This window comes from Pongo pygmaeus, chromosome X, assembly GCF_028885625.2.
Source record: "Pongo pygmaeus isolate AG05252 chromosome X, NHGRI_mPonPyg2-v2.0_pri, whole genome shotgun sequence".
Taxonomy (NCBI): domain Eukaryota; kingdom Metazoa; phylum Chordata; class Mammalia; order Primates; family Hominidae; genus Pongo; species Pongo pygmaeus.
The window spans coordinates 157,363,594-157,381,046 of record NC_072396.2 but is presented as its reverse complement, the minus strand read 5'-3'; the positions used below and the strand labels follow the sequence as shown (position 1 = coordinate 157,381,046).

Genomic DNA, 17,453 nt, shown 5'->3' with positions numbered 1-17,453 from the left:
CAGCAATAATAATGAAACCATTAGTTTTTACATTTCAGAGATTGTTTTAATTACTTTAAATGTATTATCTCATAATTCTTATGACAGCATATTCTCTGCTTGCTGTTATTTATTTCCATTTACAAATAAATAAACTGAAACCTAGAAGGTTAAATAACTTTTTTAAGGTCAAAAAACTATTTCTGAGTATGTGGTTTATACACAGACCTGTCTGTCTTCAAAGCTGATGTCTTTTTGGTCAACATTTTGTTTGTAAAATTAAGATATCTGAATACATATCATTTATTGTACTTTTATACTTATTATCTCACATGATTTCCCCCTCACCAGCTATAATAGATTTCACATGATCTATAATTTGTCTATAGTCATCTATTTGAGGCCTATCTAATCTAAATTCTGCCACTTCAGCCTTGTGTAATTATCCAAATCTCCTTTGCTAGGCAGATAGAGTAGGGAGCTAAATATTATACTTTAATCACGGCCTGAGCTGGTGGAAGCTGGCTTGCCCCCTAGGACATTTATTTGAGTACATGGCAGGTCTTTGTAACCTCAGTGCTAAGAGAATATGGGCATTCTTTTTCCTGTGTGATTCAGAGGTTTTTGAATTAGCTCTTTAGCCTCCTGCCCTGTGAAGATTCAGAATTTGGCAAATCTTTTGAGGGAGAGACCAGCTGTGCATTTAGCATCCTTCAGGACTCCAATTTTGTCATTACCGTCTGCCAAAAGTTCTGCCAAGGACCAAGTGTGGATTCTTATCTTTCAGCAGGTTCCAGATCTGCAAAAGGTGGTTGGAAGATGTGGGTGTTCATTTACTACTCCCTCTAATGCTTTCATATGTTATTTGTTCTTAGTCCTGCCAATCCTGTACCCCCAACCTTTGCCTCCTAATCACCTAGAGACTGTGGAAATAATTCTACTTTGCTTTAAGTTTTGGCTTAATCTCTTTATCTTCCTCTTCAGTTTAGCTTTGGAGTTTAGCAAATATCTTGAAGGAGAAATAAATTGTCTATTTGAGGCCTGTCTAATCTAAATGTTTTTACTTCAGCTCTGTGTAGCTGTCAAAAAGTCCACCAGCAGCAGCTCTCCACCTAGACCTAGCTCAAATTCTCAAGCTCAGATCCACGTTCAGAATCAGGACATATTCTCGGAGACAGCTGTGGAGCCTCAGCTTGCCTCCGAAAGACTGTCCTCATTCTGGAATTGTATTCCCTCTAGTCTTGCTTACTTCTACAGTTATTGGTTGTCTATAAATATATACATAATTTTTGAAATCCATCTTTTTTCTAATTGTTTTCAGTGGAAATATTGACCTGCCATGAACTATTCCATTTTACTCAGAAGTAGAAGTCAAATCCTGTAAGTTTTAATAAATAGTAAGTTTACTAAATAGTATTTTTGCTATTATTCACTTCATAATATTTTCAATTTCCTTTGGATTATTTACAAGCATATTGCTTAACTTCTAAACAATGGGACTTTTCTAGTTGCTTTTTCTTTATTGTTTCCTAATGTGATTATATTATAGCTAAAAATTTATTTTATGATTTTGTTCATTTGAAATATGTAGATAACTGTATTATGGCCCAGCAAAATGGACAGTTCTCTACATGTTGTGTGGGTATTTGGAGACTGTGTATTCTATAGTTACTTGGTTTAATGTTCTTTTGCATATTCTTTGTCTTTGCTAACTTGTTTGTGTTTATTCCATCATTTACTGATAAAAGTGTATGAAATTTTACCATGTTTCTGGGTTTTTCTTTTTCTTCTTTTACTACTGCCAATGTTTTCTTTAGATATTTTGAGGACATGTTACTAAGTATATAAATTTAGAATAGTTAATATTTCCTCATAAATTTAATTCTTAATTTTTACTAACTGTTGTCATTTTTTTCTCTGGTAATTCTTTTTGCTTTAAAGTCTTCCTTATCTGATGTTGTCATAGCTATACCAGCCACATGTTGGTTAGAGTTTGCATGGTCTTTACCCATTCATTTACTTTCACTCTTTTCCCTTTATGTTTTGAAGTTGTGTTCTATAAATAGCATATAGTTGAGACCTGGCAGGATCCAGTTGGACAATATTTAGTTAATTGGAGCATTACTCTATGTATAGTTACTATAATTACAAATACATTTGCATTAAAAATTTTCAGCTTATTAAGCGATTTCTATTCGTTCCACCTGCCTATATTCTTATTTTCTCTTGCTTGCCTTATTTTAGAATGAATATAGATTGAGTATATTCAAGCATTCTAAAATACACATATATACTCTATTAGCTTGAAGATTTTATACCTTTTTGCTATTATTTTAGTGTTTACTATAAAAATGCAAATTCATTAACTCATAAGAGTTTAATATAAATTGACACTTTTACTTGCTTCATGAATGCTTTATCTATGACCTATCATTTACTTTTGTCATACATTCTTGTATTCCAGCAAGACATTATTGTTTATATTATCAGTACTCTTTAATATTATTACCATTTTATTTCATTTTGTTGTTGTTGTTGCATTTCCAAGCTTCCATATGGAATTACTTTTCTTCTGCCTGAAGAATACGCTTACAGTTTCCTTTAGAATATATTATGGACTGAATGCTTGCGTTCTCTCAAAGTTCATATGCTGAAGCCCTAACCCCCAATGTCACTGTATTTGGAGATAGGGTCTGTGAGGAGGTGATAAAGGTTAAATGAAATTGTAATGGTAGGACCCTCATTTGAAAAGGCTGGTGCCCCTATAAGAAGAGGAAGAGACACCAAAGTGTGCTTGCTCTCTCTCTCTCTGGCTTGCTCTCTCTCTCTCCCTCTCTCTTTGTCTCTCTCTGCCATGTAAGGACACAGCCGGAAGGCAGCAATCTGCAAGCCAATTTAATATTGCAAAAACTCACCTTATGCTCCCTTCCAGTCACTGGTCCCTTTCCATGGGTAGCCGTTGTCTTGATTTTTAAACAGAATACTTGTACATGTTTTTAAATTTTATATAAATGGAATTAGATAGTATGTTCTTTTTTTTTATTTTTTTATTTATTTTATTTTTTTATTTTTTTATTTTTTTTCTTTTATTATTATTATTATTATTATACTTTAGGTTTTATGGTACATGTGCGCAATGTGCAGGTAAGTTACATATGTATACATGTGCCATGCTGGTGCACTGCACCCACCAACTCGTCATCTAGCATTAGGTATATCTCCCAATGCTATCCCTCCCCCCTCCCCACACCCCACAACAGTCCCCAGAGTGTGATGTTCCCCTTCCTGTGTCCATGTGTTCTCATTGTTCAATTCCCACCTATGAGTGAGAATATGCGGTGTTTGGTTTTTTGTTCTTGCGATAGTTTACTGAGAATGATGATTTCCAATTTCATCCATGTCCCTAGAAAGGACGTGAACTCATCATTTTTTATGGCTGCATAGTATTCCATGGTGTATATGTGTCACATTTTCTTAATCCGGTCTATCATTGTTGGACATTTGGGTTTGTTCCAAGTCTTTGCTATTGTGAATAATGCCGCAATAAACATACGTGTGCATGTGTCTTTATAGCAGCATGATTTATAGTCCTTTGGGTATATACCCAGTAATGGGATGGCTGGGTCGAATGGAATTTCTAGTTCTAGATCCCTGAGGAATCGCCACACTGACTTCCACAAGGGTTGAACTAGTTTACAGTCCCACCAACAGTGTAAAAGTGTTCCTATTTCTCCACATCCTCTCCAGCACCTGTTGTTTCCTGACTTTTTAATGATTGCCATTCTAACTGGTGTGAGATGGTATCTCATTGTGGTTTTGATTTGCATTTCTCTGATGGCCAGTGATGGTGAGCATTTTTTCATGTGTTTTTTGGCTGCATAAATGTCTTCTTTTGAGAAGTGTCTGTTCATGTCCTTCGCCCACTTTTTGATGGGGTTGTTTGTTTTTTTCTTGTAAATTTGTTGGAGTTCATTGTAGATTCTGGATATTAGCCCTTTGTCAGATGAGTAGGTTGCGAAAATTTTCTCCCATTTTGTAGGTTGCCTGTTCACTCTGATGGTAGTTTCCTTTGCTGTGCAGAAGCTCTTTAGTTTAATTAGATCCCATTTGTCAATTTTGGCTTTTGTTGCCATTGCTTTTGGTGTTTTAGACATGAAGTCCTTGCCCATGCCTATGTCCTGAATGGTAATGCCTAGGTTTTCTTCTAGGGTTTTTATGGTTTTAGGTCTAACATTTAAGTCTTTAATCCATCTTGAATTGATTTTTGTATAAGGTGTAAGGAAGGGATCCAGTTTCAGCTTTCTACATATGGCTAGCCAGTTTTCCCAGCACCATTTATTAAATAGGGAATCCTTTCCCCATTTCTTGTTTTTGTCAGGTTTGTCAAAGATCAGATACTTGTAGATATGTGGCATTATTTCTGACGGCTCTGTTCTGTTCCATTGATCTATATCTCTGTTTTGGTACCAGTACCATGCTGTTTTGGTTACTGTAGCCTTGTAGTATAGTTTGAAGTCAGGTAGTGTGATGCCTCCAGCTTTGTTCTTTTGGCTTAGGAATGACTTGGCGATGCAGGCTCTTTTTTGGTTCCATATGAACTTTAAAGTAGTTTTTTCCAATTCTGTGAAGAAAGTCATTGGTAGCTTGATGGGGATGGCATTGAATCTGTAAATTACCTTGGGAAGGATGGCCATTTTCATGATATTGATTCTTCCTACCCATGAGCATGGAATGTTCTTCCATTTGTTTGTATCCTCTTTTATTTCCTTGAGCAGTGGTTTGTAGTTCTCCTTGAAGAGGTCTTTCACATCCCTTGTAAGTTGGATTCCTAGGTATTTTATTCTCTTTGAAGCAATTGTGAATGGGAGTTCACTCATGATTTGGCTCTCTGTTTGTCTGTTATTGATGTATAAGAATGCTTGTGATTTTTGCACATTGATTTTGTATCCTGAGACTTTGCTGAAGTTGCTTATCAGCTTAAGGAGATTTTGGGCTGAGACAATGGGGTTTTCTAGATATACTATCATGTCATCTGCAAACACGGACAATTTGACTTCCTCTTTTCCTAATTGAATACCCTTGATTTCCTTCTCCTGCCTAATTGCCCTGGCCAGAACTTCCAACACTATGTTGAATAGAAGTGGTGAGAGAGGGCATCCCTGTCTTGTGCCAGTTTTGAAAGGGAATGCTTCCAGTTTTTGCCCATTCAGTATGATATTGGCTGTGGGTTTGTCATAAATAGCTCTTATTATTTTGAGATACGTCCCATCAATTCCTAATTTATTGAGAGTTTTTAGCATGAAGGGTTGTTGAATTTTGTCAAAGGCCTTTTCTGCATCCATTGAGATAATCATGTGGTTTTTGTCTTTGGTTCTGTTTATATGCTGGATTACATTTATTGATTTGCGTATATTGAACCAGCCTTGCATCCCAGGGATGAAGCCCACTTGATCATGGTGGATAAGCTTTTTGATGTGCTGCTGGATTCTGTTTGCCAGTATTTTATTGAGGATTTTTGCATCAATGTTCATCAAGGATATTGGTCTAAAATTCTCTTTTTTGGTTGTGTCTCTGCCAGGCTTTGGTATCAGGATGATGCTGGCCTCATAAAATGAGTTAGGGAGGATTCCCTCTTTTTCTATTGATTGGAACAGTTTCAGAAGGAATGGTTCCAGCTCCTCCTTGTACCTCTGGTAGAATTCGGCTGTGAACCCATCTGGTCCTGGACTTTTTTTGGTTGGTAAGCTATTGATTATTGCCACAATTTCAGCTCCTGTTATTGGTCTATTCAGAGATTCAACTTCTTCCTGGTTTAGTCTTGGGAGGGTGTATGTGTTAAGGAATTTATCCATTTCTTCTAGATTTTCTAGTTTATTTGCATAGAGGTGTTTGTAATATTCTCTGATGGTAGTTTGTATTTCTGTGGGATCGGTGGTGATATCCCCTTTATCATTTTTTATTGCATCTATTTGATTCTTCTCTCTTTTTTTCTTTATTAATCTTGCTAGCGGTCCATCAATTTTGTTGATCCTTTCAAAAAACCAGCTCCTGGATTCATTGATTTTTTGAAGGGTTTTTTGCGTCTCTATTTCCTTCAGTTCTGCTCTGATTTTAGTTATTTCTTGCCTTCTGCTAGCTTTTGAATGTGTTTGCTCTTGCTTTTCTAGTTCTTTTAATTGTGATGTTAGGGTGTCAATTTTGGATCTTTCCTGCTTTCTCTTGTGGGCATTTAGTGCTATAAATTTCCCTCTACACACTGCTTTGAATGCATCCCAGAGATTCTGGTATGTTGTGTCTTGGTTCTCGTTGGTTTCAAAGAACATCTTTATTTCTGCCTTCATTTTGTTATGTACCCAGTAGTCATTCAGGAGCAGGTTGTTCAGTTTCCACGTAGTTGAGCGGTTTTGAGTGAGATTCTTAATCCTGAGTTCTAGCTTGATTGCACTGTGATCTGAGAGACAGTTTGTTACAATTTCTGTTCTTTTACATTTATTGAGGAGAGCTTTACTTCCAAGTATATGGTCAATTTTGGAATAGGTGTGGTGTGGTGCTGAAAAAAATGTATATTCTGTTGATTTGGGGTGGAGAGTTCTGTAGATGTCTATTAGGTCCGCTTGGTGCAGAGCTGAGTTCAATTCCTGGGTATCCTTGTTGACTTTCTGTCTCGTTGATCTGTCTAATGTTGATAGTGGGGTGTTAAAGTCCCCCATTATTAATGTGTGGGAGTCTAAGTCTCTTTGTAGGTCACTCAGGACTTGCTTTATGAATCTGGGTGCTCCTGTATTGGGTGCATATATATTTAGGATAGTTAGCTCTTCTTGTTGAATTAATCCCTTTCCCATTATGTAATGGCCTTCTTTGTCTCTTTTGATCTTTGTTGGTTTAAAGTCTGTTTTATCAGAGACTAGGATTGCAACCCCTGCCTTTTTTTGTTTTCCATTTGCTTGGTAGATCTTCCTCCATCCTTTTATTTTGAGCCTATGTGTGTCTCTGCACTTGAGGTGGGTTTCCTGAATACAGCACACTGATGGGTCTTGAGTCTTTATCCAGTTTGCCAGTCTGTGTCTTTTAATTGGAGCATTTAGTCCATTTACATTCAAAGTTAATATTGTTATGTGTGAATTTGATCCTGTCATTATGATGTTAGCTGGCTATTTTGCTCGTTAGTTGATGCAGTCTCTTCCTAGTCTCGATGGTCTTTACATTTCGGTATGATTTTGCAGTGGCTGGTACCGGTTGTGCCTTTCCATGTTTAGCGCTTCCTTCAGGAGCTCTTTTAGGGCAGGCCTGGTGGTGACAAAATCTCTCAGCATTTGCTTGTCTGTAAAGTATTTGATTTCTCCTTCACTTATGAAGCTTAGTTTGGCAGGATATGAAATTCTGGGTTGAAAATTCTTTTCTTTAAGAATGTTGAATATTGGCCCCCACTCTCTTCTGGCTTGTAGGGTTTCTGCCAAGAGATCCGCTGTTAGTCTGATGGGCTTCCCTTTGATGGTAACCCGACCTTTCTCTCTGGCTGCCCTTAACATTTTTTCCTTCATTTCAACTTTGGTGAATCTGACAATTATGTGTCTTGGAGTTGCTCTTCTCGAGGAGTATCTTTGTGGCGTTCTCTGTATTTCCTGAATCTGAATGTTGGCCTGCCTTGCTAGATTGGGGAAGTTCTCCTGGATAATATCCTGCAGAGTGTTTTCCAACTTGTTTCCATTCTCCCCGTCACTTTCAGGTACACCAATCAGACGTAGATTTGGTCTTTTCACATAGTCCCACATTTCTTGGAGGCTTTGCTCGTTTCTTTTTATTCTTTTTTCTCTAAACTTCCCTTCTCGCTTCATTTCATTCATTTCATCTTCCAGGGCTGATACCCTTTCTTCCATTTGATCGCATCGGCTCCTGAGGCTTCTGCATTCTTCACGTAGTTCTCGAGCCTTGGTTTTCAGCTCCATCAGCTCCTTTAAGCACTTCTCTGTATTGGTTATTCTAGTTATACATTCTTCTAAATTTTTTTCAAGGTTTTCAACTTCTTTGCCTTTGGTTTGAATATCCTCCCGTAGCTCGGAGTAATTTGATCGTCTGAAGCCTTCTTCTCGCAGCTCGTCAAAGTCATTCTCCGTCCAGCTTTGTTCCGTTGCTGGTGAGGAACTGCGTTCCTTTGGAGGAGGAGAGGTACTCTGCTTTTTAGAGTTTCCAGTTTTTCTGCTCTGTTTTTTCCCCATCTTTGTGGTTTTATCTACTTTTGGTCTTTGACGATGGTGATGTACAGATGGGTTTTTGGTGTGGATGTCCTTTCTGTTAGTTTTCCTTCTAACAGACAGAACCCTCAGCTGCAAGTCTGTTGGAGAACCTGGCCGGCCGTGTGAGGTGTCGGTCTGCCCCTGCTGGGGGGTGCCTCCCAGTTAGGCTGCTCGGGGGTCAGGGGTCAGGGACCCACTTGAGGAGGCAGTCAGCCCGTTCTCAGATCTCCAGCTGCGTGCTGGGAGAACCACTGCTCTCCTCACAGCTGTCAGACAGGGACATTTAAGTCTGCAGAGGTTACTGCTGTCTTTTTGTTTGTCTGTGCCCTGCCCCCAGAGGTGGAGCCTACAGAGGCAGGCAGGCCTCCTTGAGCTGTGGTGGGCTCCCCCCAGTTCAAGCTTCCAGGCTGCTTTGTTTACCTAAGTGAGCCTGGGCAATGGCGGGCGCCCCTCCCCCAGCCTCGCTGCCGACTTGCTGTTTGATCTCAGACTGCTGTGCTAGCAATCAGCGAGACTCCGTGGGCGTAGGACCCTCTGAGCCAGGTGCGGGCTATACTCTCCTGGGGCACCGTTTCCTAAGCCCGTCGGAAAAGCACAGTATTCGGGTGGGAGTGGCCCGATTTTCCAGGTGCCGTCTGTCACCCCTTTCTTTGACTAGGAAAGGGAACTCCCTGACCCCTTGCGCTTCCCGAGTGAGGCAATGCCTCGCCCCTGCTTCGGCTCACGCACGGTGCGCTCACCCACTGACCTGCGCCCACTGTCTGGCACTCCCTAGTGAGATGAACACGGTACCTCAGATGGAAATGCAGAAATCACCCGTCTTCTGTGTCGCTCGCGCTGGGAGCTGTAGACCGGAGCTGTTCCTATTCGGCCATCTTGGCTCCTCCCCGATAGTATGTTCTTTATTGCATCTATGTTCTTGCACTCAACATTATGTTTGTGATATTTATTCATGTTTAGAGTTGTAGATCGTTGGTTCTCAAACTTTAGCATACATCAGAATTACCAAGAGGGCTTGTTAAAGCATGAATCGCTGGGTCACCGCCCAGAGTTTTGATTCAGTATGTCTGGGGTGGAGGCTGGGAGTCCAGTTTTGAGGTGCTGCTAATGCTGCTGATCCAGGGGCCATACTTTGAGATCCCTGTTGTAAATCATTCACTCTCACTGATTTATAGCAAAGATCAGCAAACTTTTTGTTAAAGGGCCAGATAGCAAATTGCACAATCCCTGTAGGTCAAGAGGCAAAATTGATGACTTTATGTAGGTAATTGTATAACTGTTAAAAATGTAGCCATTTAAAAATGTAACAAACATTCTTCACTAAGGGGCTATAAAAAAATAAGGGACTGGTCACATTTTTCCTGTGGGCTGCAGTTTATTGACTGATGATGCATAGTACTCCATTATTTCACGATATTACAATTTGTTTATCCTTTAAACTGTTGATGGGGATTTGGGTAGTGTCCAGATTTTAACTTTTACATATTAACACTGATATTAACACTGTTATGAGAATCCTCAAACATGTCTTTTGGTGAACACATGTATGGATTTCTGCTGGGTACATACCCCAGAGTAGAAGTGCTGTGTAATAAGGCTATGCACGTCTTCAACTTTAGGAGAAACTGCCGATTTTCTAAACCAGTTGTATCATTTTACACTCCCACCAACAATATGTGAGAATTATTGTTGCTGCACATTGGTAGTGTTCTGGAGCTGGGTCATACTGGCTTTCAAGGACCAGTTGTGGGCATCTTTTCTCAATTCTGCATTCAGTGGTCTCAGGATGGCTGCCTGAAATTGGCTATTGTGGTAGTATTTACAGTATGAAGACTGGAAAAAAAGCCATAAATCAGGGATCTTACATATTCATTTCTAAGAGAGCCAGGTGTTAAACATTTACCAGGATATCATATCTAGACATTTTTTGTCAACACTTGGTATTTAATACTTTTTGTCTACATTGTAGCTCTTCAGGTGATGGTATAGTACTATCCTTTGTGGTTTTAATTTGCTTCTTTGCATCTCTGATGAGAATGAAGGTAAACAGCTTTTCAAATATTTGTTGGATATTTTAATATCTTTTTCATTATGTTCATTTGTCTAGTTTTTTAGATAGGTTGTCTTTTTATATCTATCTATCTATCTATCTATCTATCTATCTATCTATCTATCTATGTATGTTTATATATTCTTGGTAGAAGTTCTTTGCCAGATATATGTATTTCTAATGTCATCTCCTATCCTGTGGATTACCTTTTCATTTTTTATTGGTGTTTTTGATGAACAGATCTTAATTTTAGTGTGGTCTAAGTTACCATTTCTTTCTTTAATGGTTAGTGTTTTTTGTGTCCTATTTTTTTAAAAAAAACTTTGCCTATATCAAAGTCACAAAGAGGTTATCCTTATTTTCTATAAAATATTTATTATTTTACTTCTGACATAAAATTTTTCAACTCATTTGCAATTCATATGGTGTGACTTTGTGATATAACTGCAGTTTTTTCCATAAAAATGTGCATTTAATATGGCACTATTTATTTGAAAGACTACACTTTCACCTCTGCACTGCAATGTCACCTTTATGAAAAAAAATTGGGTGATAATATTTGCCTGAATTCTTTATTTTATTCCATTATATCTATAACCATTCCAGTTAGTATATCCTTGCACTAATACCACAGTTCTTATTTACCATAGCTTGATATATGGTAGTGTAGGTCTTCCAGATGTGTTCTTTTTTTTTTCAAGATTGCCTCTGACTATTTTAGCTTTTTGCTTTTCTACATGGATTTTAGAATCAGCTTGTCAGTTTCCACAAAAATCTCTGCTGTTATCTTGATTGAGACTTGAGGTAGATTGAAGATGTCCACCAAGTCTTTAACACTTCCCACAGAGGACTATGATAATGTCTTCTTGTTTTATTGATCCTTTTATAATTATGAAATAACTTTCTTTTTCTCTAGTATTGCTTCTTGATTTTCCTGATTACAGTTTCATTATCTATTTTTTTGGTTCATGACTTCCCTTCAGTCCTTTTATATTAAACTTTTGCCATGTTAATATTTAAACTATATTTCTTGTAACTTGCATATATTTGGGTTTAAAAGTCCATTCTGACCATCTTAATATTTTACTTGTAAATATTTGACTTATTTTTATTAAATTTAATTACTGATATATAATTTGGTTTAGAATATATTTGCCACTAAATCATCAAGTTTCTATTTGAATCACTTGTTTCATATTCCCTTTTACTTCCATTCTTGCCTTCTTTTAGCATAGTCAATGTTTCTATTTAGAATGGTTTTTTCTATTAATTTGTCAGTTATATCTTCTTCCGCTATTTTAGTAGCTACCTTAGAAATTACAGCAGGAATTTTTGACTTATTACAGTCAAATACAAACTATTTATACTACATCTTTATGCTACTAGAAACTTTAAACAGTGCTTACCCCTTTTTTCACCCTCCTGCATTATTTTTGTCAAGTATTTTCACTTCACATTTCATTTTGCATATAATTTAGACTGTACAAAATATTCTAATAATTACTGTTTTATGCAATCTAAATATATATTTACTTTTACCCATGTATTTATTCTCTCCGGTGTTCTTCATGCCCTTTTGCATTTTCATGTTTCCATCTAGCATAATTTTCCTTTTGACTGAAGAATTTTCTTTGTTTTTGTCTAGTTTTCTTTCAGTGTTGGTCTGCTGGTGAGGAATTCCTTTAATATTTGTTCATATGAAAGCCTCTTTATTTCACCCACATTGTTGAATAATATTTTCTTTGGGTGTAGAATTATATGTTGGTAGTTCTATGTGCTTATTTTTACTTTAGCACTTAAAAAACGTTATAACATTACCTTCTGACTGACATTGTTTCTTTTGGGAAATCTGCCTTCCGTTTTCCAGTTGTTCTTCTAAATGTAGTGTCTTTTATTCCTCTGGTTGCTTTAAAGATTCTGTATCTTTTTTTTTTTTTTTTGCAGATCTAGCTGAGGTTTTATTTTGGACGGAAAAAAAAAAAAGCAATTGAATTGTTTTGTAGTTGGAGGCGTGGGCAAGGGGGGTCCTCAGGCAGCACATTTCCCCGAGGGTGGGCTGAGGGCTAGAGCTGAGCCTCAGGTGTGTCTTCTGTTCCCTGTGCTCCCCTGCACAGGGGCCTCCCTCCCGCGCTCTGGGCAAGTCCCAGGAGGGGCAGGCTGGGAGGGGTTGCCGCAGCTGTTCACTTGGGCAGGACGTCAGAGGACGCGGACACCAGCTTCCCATCGCGGGTCTCGATCTTCTTCACAACCAGGGCCCTGGTGGAGCTGGTGCGGCTGAAGGAGCTGGAGCCCGCGCCAGAGCCAGAGCTGGAGCCCAGGCCGTAGCTGAGGCCGGGGCTTGTGAGGCTCCCATAGGCCGAGCTCAGACCACCTGCAAAACCGCTGGTGGTCTTCATATGGATACTCATGTTCTGCCTCCCAGACTCTAGCTGGCTCTCTTCGCCCTCCAGCAGCTTCCTGTAGGTGGCGATCTCGATGTCCAGGGCTAGCTTGACGTTCATCAGCTCCTGGTACTCACGCAGCCGCCTCGCCATGTCCTGCTTGGCCCGCTGCAGGGTGGCCTCCAGCTCGGACACCTTGACGTTAGCATCCTTAACGGCCAGCTCCCCACGCTGCTCGGCATCTGCGATGGCGGCCTCCACAGGGAAGCCATCTGGCCTTTGAGGCCCTCAATCTCAGCCTGGAGCCAGCTGATGTTCCGGTTCATCTCGGAGATCTCAGTCTTTGTATGCCGCAGGTCATCCCCGTGCTTCCCAGCCAGCATCTGCAGCTCCTCATACTTGACCTGGTACATGCTCTCAGCCTCAGCCAGGCTGCGGTTGGCGATCTCCTACTGCGCCTTGACCTCAGCGATGATGCTTTCCATGTCCAGGGATGGCTGTTGTCCATGGACAGCACCACAGACGTACCGAGATCTGGGAATGCAGCTCCCGGATCTCCTCTTCATACAGCTCCCTGAGGAAGCCGATCTCGTCAGTCAGCCCTTCCGGGCGAGACTCCAGCTCTACCTTGTTCATGTAAGCTTCATCCACATCCTTCTTGAGGAGGACAGATTCATTTGCCATCTCTTTACGCTTATTCATCTCATCCTCATTCTCGTTCTTTTTTTTTTTTTTGATTATGATGCATTTTTCTTTTATTATTATTATTATTATTATTATTATTATTATACTTTAGGCTCTATGGTACATGTGGGCAACGTGCAGGTAAGTTACATATGTATGCATGTGCCATGCTGGTGCGCTGCACCCACCAACTCGTCATCTAGCATTAGGTATATCTCCCAATGCTATCCCTCCCCCCTCCCCCCACCCCACAACAGTCCCCGAAGTGTGATGTTCCCCTTCCTGTGTCCATGTGTTCTCATTGTTGAAGTCCTCCACCAGCCCCTGAATGTTGCCAAGCTCCGTCTCCAGCTTCAGCTTCTCCTGGCCCAGAGTCTCCAGCTGCCGCCTAAGGTTGTTGATGTAGCTCTCGAACATGTTGTCCATGTTGCTCTGAGCCATCTCCTGCTGCTGCAGGAGGCTCCACTTGGTCTCCAGCATCTTGTTCTGCTGCCCCAGGAACCGTACCTTGTCGATGAAGGAGACAAATTTGCCTAGGGTCTGGATCTGCTCCTTCTCCTGGGTGCGCATGGCCTGGATGTTGGGGTCCACCTCCAGGTTAAGGCGGCTCAGCAGACTCTGGTTGACCATGACGGCGGTGATGCCTCCGATGCCGCTGGCCCCACCATAGCCTCCGCCCAGGCCACCCCAGAAGCTGCTGCTGCCCACTCGGGAGAAGCTGGAGAAGCTGATGCGGGCACCGGGCCCACTCGTGTAGGAGCGGCTGCTGAAGGCCCGTGTGCCACAGGTGGATACCTTGTACGACTACTGGGTCACCCTGATGGACATGGTGGAGGCAGGAGTGGAGGCAGGTGGGCTGAACCAGGCAGAGATTCCAGAAGGAGCAGAGAAGCTGCTTCTTGGTCTCTTTGTTTTTTTTAACAACTTGACTATGATGTGCCTAGGTGTGGTTTTCTTTTTATTTATCCTGTTTATGATTCACTGAGTTTTTTGATTCTGTGGGTGTATGTCTTTTATTAATTTTGTAAACTTTTTGAATATTATTTCTTTAGGTATTGCTTCTGCCCTATTCTTTCTCTTCTCCCATTCCATATTTGTTAGTTTTTTTTTACTCTGTCCTACGTATGTCTTATGCTCTATCTTTTTTTCCCGATTATTTTTGTTCTTGTGCTTCAATTTTAATATTTTCTATAATTTTGGAGTTATATAAACCTGTTCTTTTGTGTCACATATCCCATTAATCCCATGCACTGAGTTCCTAGTTTTTTCGTTGTAGGATATCCAGTTGATTTTTAGTTTCATTAATTCAAATTATCTATTACAGTTCTTGGTTCTTTCACATATTTTATTTAACTTTTTCTTTACTTCTTTTAAAAATATTAATCATAGTTAATTTTAAAGTCATTTTCTGATGATTTCACTATCCAGATCATGTGTGTTTCTGCATCTTTTTTCATCTTTTATTTTGATTTACCTGTCATATTTTTTACCTCTTTGTGTATCTACTAATATTTTTATTGCATGCCACGCACCGTGTATAAAAACTTGTAGAGGCTTCAGATGAGATATTCCAGAGAGAGTTCCACTTTTCCCCTGTTAGGCACAGAAGTTGAGCATATGCTTAATTTAATCCAGTCAGAAATTATTCATGATGAGGGCTAGAGTGCAGTTTTATTAAAACTCAGTCTACGTCTGGTTTGCTTCTTTTCCCTAGGATGTAAGAGCATGGTAGATTTCTATTTTGTAATCTCTGAAAGCCTGGAAAATCCAGATCTGCTATTCACAACTTGCAGCCTCCTGGAGTTTCAAATTCTGGCACATGTTTGTTTCCTAAGAACTGGATGATTGCTGAAGATTTCGCTTCACCTGTTTACAAGTATTTTACCTAACTATGCCAGAAGTCAGCAAATGTTCAGTGGGGAAAATCTGCTGAGCACTTGAGTATCATCAACTTTTGTATTTGTCATACCAGCCTTGTCAAACTGCTAAAAGCTTTGCTGTTTTTTCTCTCCGCGAGCAGAGGCTCTTTGTCTGAATAAGCCTGGTCCTCAGCCTATTCTCAGAGTTGGTAAATTTTCCAAAGGAGAAAAATAGTTGAAGATTGTCAACTTATAGTGGAAAAGATTCTCTCTCCTTGAAATTTTAATTTATTTAATCTTTGTTTCCACCACTATTTGGTACCTTTAACATGATGATTTTTGTAAATCATCCAGTTTTTTGTAGTTGTAGAAGATTGTTGCCTCTCACATACTTTTATTCAGAAGCATATTTGAATAGATTTTTTTTTTTTGACATGTAGTTTCGCTCTTTTTGCCCAGGCTGGAGTGCAATGGCACAATCTCGGCTCCCCGCAACCTCTGCCTCCCGGGTTCAAGCGAGTCTCCTGCCTCAGCCTCCTGAGTAGCTGGGATTACAGGCATGTGCCACCACCCCGGCTAATTTTGTATTTTTAGTACAGATGGGGTTTCTCCATGTTGGTCAGGCTGGTCTTGAACTCCTGACCTCAGGTGATCCACCCGCCTCGGCCTCCAAAAATGCTGGGATTACAGGCGTGAGCCACTGCACCTGGCCTTTGAATAGATATTTTTGATGCTATTATAACTAGGCTCTTTGAATGATTTAAATGTTTCTTGTTCACTTATAGAACTAAAAAATTATTTTTCATATATTGTTTTTGTATCCAGCAATTTTACTAAAGTCCCATTGTAAATGTGAGTTTATCCATAGATTTTTAAAGAATTTTTATGTACTCAATTATATAATATATAAATGACAGTTTTACACTTCTTTTTGCACACTTATGTTCTTATTAATGTGTTGAATTGTCTAGGACCTCCACTATAATGGTGAATAGTAGTGATGATGGCAGCCATTTTGTTACATCCCCAATCTCAAAGGCCAGTATTTTAATATATTACAGATAGGTGTAATATTTTGAATAGATATTTCTAGATACATTGTATCATATTAAGTTCCCTTGTATTCTTTGTTTTGTATTTTTTGGTATATATTAAATTTTATCAAGATCTTTTTGCTTATGCCTCTTTATATAATCAAAATTTTGTTCCCTAAAATATGAATGTGCTGAATTACATTTTAAAAATTTTAACCAGAATTGCCTTCCTGGGATAAATCCAGCTAGGCTGTGATGTATTAGGCTGTTTATATATTGTTGGATATGAGTTATGAACATTTTAAAGGATTTGTTCATTCATGGCCATGAGTCAGAATGGCATATAATTTTATTTGTTCATGCAGTCCTTGTCAGGTTTCGATCTCAAGGTTATGCTAGCCTCAACAAAAAAATAATTTTGGGAGTGTTATACGTTTATTTATTCTATGGAAGAGGTTTTGTTAGATCGTAATTACTTTCTTCTTGAATTATTGCTGCAAATTGCAGCAAGGCCATTTTGGCCTAGATTTTCTCTGTGGGAGATGTTTAGTTTTTAGTTTCTTTAATAGTTATTGGAATATTCAAGTGATCCTCTTATTTTGGTTTTCTCACCGTTTTACTGAGATATAATCACATATAATGAAAACCACAAATCTTAAACAAAAAGATTAATTTTAACAAATGAATACATTAATGTGACCATCACCCAGATCAAGGTAAAGAATATTCCATGACCCCAGAAAGTTCCCTTGTGCCCTTTCCAGTCACTATGCCATCCTTTAAGTGACCATTCTCATATCATAGATGAATTTTGCCTATTCCTGCACTTCATATAAATGAAACCATAGGGTATGTATTCCTTTTTGTGTCGCTTCTTTCACTCATCATCACAGTTTTGAGATCCATACCTGTTGTTGCATTTATCAGTAGTTCATTCATTTTAGTACTAAATAGAGCCTGTGTGATTGTACCACAGTTTGTTTATCGATTACACTGCTGTGGACTTTGTTTTTTCCCCCAATTTTTAGCTATTGTGAATAAAGTTGTTATGAACTTTCTTGTTCAAGTTTCTTTGTGAACATATGATTTCCAGTCTATTGGTTATATACATATGAGTAGAATTGCTGGATTGTAGGTGTAGGTATATTTGAGAAGCTGCCGCAGACTTTTTCAAAGTGGTTGCACTATTTTAAACGTCCACCTTTCATGTATGACAGATCTAGTTGCTTCAC

At 39.1% G+C, this 17,453-nt stretch overlaps 1 pseudogene; it reads right to left on the bottom strand.

Annotated features, from left to right (window-relative positions):
* Positions 1-12,443: 12,443 nt before the first annotated feature.
* LOC129025205 (keratin, type II cytoskeletal 8-like) lies at positions 12,444-14,171 on the bottom strand (annotated as a pseudogene).
* Between the last annotated feature and the right edge of the window lie 3,282 nt (positions 14,172-17,453).